Here is a 4,501-nt window from a genome sequence, read left to right on the forward strand (position 1 = left end):
CTCCGATGAGGTTCCCCAGATGACAGAAAATTATAAATGGGACATGAGCAAAGGGAGAAACAACTACTGCTCTAAATATTGAGAGGAAACAGCTGACTCGAGAGCAAAAGTGAACAGCCTTATCTAGACAGTCTCTTATTTCTAGCCTGGACTAGAAAGCCCCTTATTTATTTCATTCCTATGATAAATCTGCAAGTGTCCTAGGGCTGCCATAGCAATAACCAAAAACCGGGTGGCTAAAAACAGCAGAAATGTATTCTCTTGCAGTTCTGGAGGCGAGAAGTCTGAAATCAAGGCGTCGGCAGGGCCGTGCTCCCTCCAGAGGCTCTGGGGCGGGTCCGTCATTGCCTCGTGCAGCTTCTGGTGACCACGACACTCTTAAGCTTGTGGCAGCTTTACTCCGATCTCAGCCTCCATTTCCACATGCCATTCTCTTCTGTGTCTTCTGTTTCCTGTAAGAACACTTGTCACTGGATTTAGGACCCACCTGGGGAATCTCATCTCAATATCCTTAACTTAATTATATCTGCAAAGGACTTTTTCCAAATAACGTTAACACTCACAGGATACGGATATTAGGATATGGGTTTATCTTTTGAAAGACCACTATTTAACCCACTAAAGTAAACAAAAATTAATATCATGATTTTGGGGGAAATCTGTAAGTTTAAGGAAGATACCTAGCATACCCTGCATGTACGTTTCTACAAGGAGACTTCTAGCCCATTCCCCAGGAGAGAGAGGGACTGGAGTGCTTCTGATGGGTAGCTGGAGACCCTCTGCAGGCTGGGAACTTGCTTGAAGTGATTGCTGAAAACCCAACATTGCCGCAGGTGGGTCCAAGGTTAGATTTAGGGCTTATCTGCAAAAACACTCACTTTGCCTCATATCTAAGCTGTGTTCTCCAGCACAGATAATCAAAAAATCTGAATTGAGGGGTTAGGCACTGGCTTTGCCCACTAATACATCAGTGTTTCGCTTGCTGGTTACCTGGGTCTTCAAGCCTGTTTTCAACCAGATAAGAGTCTCTACGGGGAAGAAAGGAGGAGTAGAACCCCAGGATCCCCAACATGCCACTTTCTTATTTTCTCTGGTTTATGTATCTCCAAAAATGTCTCTCATAGCCAAGGTAGGGCCACTACTGTTTACTGGCTATGAAAACTGGAGATGTAATGGCTAGAAAAGATAATCAACATTTACAGGTGTGTCCTTGCACACTAAAGGTCAGAAGTGATAACACATATTATACAATTCAGGAGGTGAATTGCATGATAAAATACTGGACTTGACAGCAAAAAGTTAGCATAAAATCTTACACGTAGGCTCAGCCATATGGTGACTGCAAGATGTCAAGCACTCCCTAGAAGGGAAGAATAATTACCCTCGTAATAGTGGCAAACAAGAAACCACCTAAATGTCCATCAACAGAAGATGGTTAAATGAACTCTGCTACCTCCATATTCTGGGTTAGCATACAGCCACCAAGAAAAAAAGTCACATTATGCAAAAACAGAAGTTGCAGATTAATATGTAGCATAGGACCCATTTTTGATAGAAGAAAGAAGATATATACTTCTGCATGTTCCTGTAAATAAAATGCTAGAAAAAAGGCTACAATGATTGATTCACACTGAGACAACAGCTGTGGTCACCTCTGGAGAGGGCAGATGGCTTGGAGAGAGCAGGGACAAGTCGAGGGGGAGTTTAAAATTTGGGGAATTCCTCTCAATTTCTGATGACTAGAATATATCCTCTTACTACTTGAACAATCTAAATAATCATATTGATTAATTATTTTATTTTTAAAAAGCGTATCCATGAGCTACAATAATCAACCACACTGTATATTGACAAAATAAAATAAAATTTTTTTTTAAAAAGAGCATCTTTTAAAAAATCTTTTAGATAGGATCTTTTTAGAGTCTGCACACGGACAGTTAGGTTTTATCAAAAATAATAGACACACTGAAAAAATTTTATAGCCCCACCTATATATCTACATCTACACCTATATCCACATATATACACATAAGTGTAAATACACATACATGTATATGATATACATAAACACACACATATGGAATTATATATAATATGAATTTATTGACAACCATCTAATTTCATTTTACAGATTACATTGAATAACTTGTAGTTCTTTTTCAAAACCTTTTTTTTTTTTTGCTTTTAAACAAGTCCAAGTGACATGTAACAAAAAAGCCATTTCCTACTTCCCCTTCCATCCCGACTCTGCAGGGCTTACCCCTGGATGCCACCTTCAGTGAGTCAGCCCTGTACTCTGGGCGGTCACAGCAGCCAGCCGTCAGCCAGCCCTCTCTCATGGGATCAGTGTAGGCAGGGAAAGTTCTGGTCATGACTGAGGGATGGAAGAAAAGACTGCATGACATGATAGAATCAGCAAGCCTTTGGGAGTCAGATCAACCTACTTTAAGGATCTGGCTCTGCCAACTGGTAATTAAATGGCCTGGCAGAATAAATCGATCTCACCTATAAAATGGGGGCTAAAAATAAATACTTCCAAGGGTTAGCATGAGGCTTAAGGGGGTATCAGACAGCACACATCCAGCTAGCACTGGGCCCCATGGGGGACGGCCCTTGCTACCCACAGCCTTTGGAGGATGGGGACGTCAGCCTTGGTCTTTCATGAGTGGGAGTCTCTGTGGCCTGAGTTGACGGAAGTTGGCAGAGAGTAGCAGGAATGGCTTACCACTCACTTTGTGCCCTTGTGTCCCTTGATCAGGGTTGGGTATAAATTCTGGAAGTTTCTGGAAGTTTCCAAGACCCTGGTAGACACATTCCATCTTCCCCACATCTTTCTCATTTCAAAACTTTTGTGTTCCTACTATTGCCCCACAACCCATATAAGCTTGAGTCTTTATTTAGTTCAATTACAGTACGCTTTCTTTCCTCTCCTTTTCAGGGCAAGGCCAATTGCATGAATAAGTTTCTAGAATCCCTTAAAGGAAAATACCCACTTTTCACTGGACTGGTTTAGAACGATGATCCCCACTAGCAAGGCTCCGTCCTCTGTCTGTCTGTCTTCTTTCCCCAGCCTCACTGATATCTTCAACAGCTGGTCATAGTGTTCTCAGTATTCATGGTTTCTGAATGCTGAAGACAGTGCTCAAAACTTCCCCGGTGAATCAGATGCTAAAATTAGGGCAGCCACTCTTCTGGTATAAAATCCGGACCCTGCCCCACCCTTTCCTCTCCACGGTTCGCTCGCTTGCTGCCCGTCCCTGCCAGCACCCGCTTTGCCATCAGAAATGTCCTACACACCCGACAGACCACAGTAACGAGTCATGAAGTGGACGTAAATGTCCAAGTGCCAGGTGGACTTTGCTGCACTTATACCAGCAAAAATTAGAGACGAAAAGGGTGGTGAATACTAGCCAGACTTGCTGTGAGTATTAAATCACATAATACACGTAAAGCACCCAAAATAGCACCTGGCGCTAGTGGTGGTGGCAGTGGTGATGACAGTAACGTGTCTCCTCCTCCTGCTCCTGCTCCTCTTCCCCTTCCTCCTTCCTCTTCCTTCTCTTCATCTCCTCTGCCTCCTCCTTCACCTCCTTTCTTTATTGTTGCTATTACTATTGTTAACATTAATAGCAGGCATCATTATTTCCGGAGCTCTTACTGAGTGCAGACTCTAAGGGTTCACCCACGACATTGCATTTAAACCTTAAAATTACTCAGCAAGGTAGACATTCCGGAGCACCCCTGACCACAGCAGAGGTGAAAGTTAATAGTTAAGACACTGGACTGCTGAGTCCCAACCCCTGGGTTTGAGTCACCATGTGACGTTTATTAACTGTTGGGCTCTGAGCAAATAATTTCTTCTCTGGAAGCCTCATCTGTAAGATGGAGAGATCAATGTAGCGGCCACAGCGTAGCGGGGCTGCTGGGAGGTTCAAAGTGCGGGGTGCTGCCCGGCCCAGAGCATGTCCCTCCTTCTGTTCCCCTCTTCCGATCCCCTCTGACTGCCCCTAACCCATAGACCAACACCGTCCAATAGAATAATGGACATCTCGTGATTTTATGTGTGAGCTGCATATATAATTTTAAATTTTCTAGTAGCCATATTAAAAAAAAAAGTAAAAAGAAACAAGTGAGATTAATGTTAATAATATTATCTAACCCAATACACTATATCCAAATATTATTATTTTAACATGTCAAGATGTAATCAGTATAGAAAATTATTAACGATGTATTTTACATTCCTTGTTTTAATATTAAGTGTTTGCAATCAGGTGGAGACTTTACATTTAGGACACTTGGGTCACACCGGCCACATTCTGGCAGCTCAACAGCCACATGTGGATGGGGGCTATGGTGGCTGTGATGCTGGGCAGGGCAGTGAGAGACAAAGAGGATGGAGATAGATCGGGGAGGGTAAGTAAGCTGTCCCAGATCACATGGCTCAAAAGTGCACAATCAGGATTCAAACGATGTCTGTCTAGTTCCACGATTTTCTGCC

General features: G+C 42.9%; 1 long non-coding RNA gene across 1 annotated transcript; it reads right to left on the bottom strand.

The window, feature by feature from the left end:
- Positions 1-221: 221 nt before the first annotated feature.
- LOC134387042 (uncharacterized) lies at positions 222-3,102 on the bottom strand. The gene is made up of 3 exons (XR_010024570.1): positions 2,994-3,102; positions 2,261-2,374; positions 222-452 (listed from the first exon to the last, which is right to left on the bottom strand). It is a non-coding gene; the product is annotated as an uncharacterized LOC134387042 (long non-coding RNA).
- Positions 3,103-4,501: the final 1,399 nt, after the last annotated feature.

The sequence above is a fragment of the Cynocephalus volans genome, chromosome 10 (assembly GCF_027409185.1).
Source record: "Cynocephalus volans isolate mCynVol1 chromosome 10, mCynVol1.pri, whole genome shotgun sequence".
Taxonomy (NCBI): domain Eukaryota; kingdom Metazoa; phylum Chordata; class Mammalia; order Dermoptera; family Cynocephalidae; genus Cynocephalus; species Cynocephalus volans.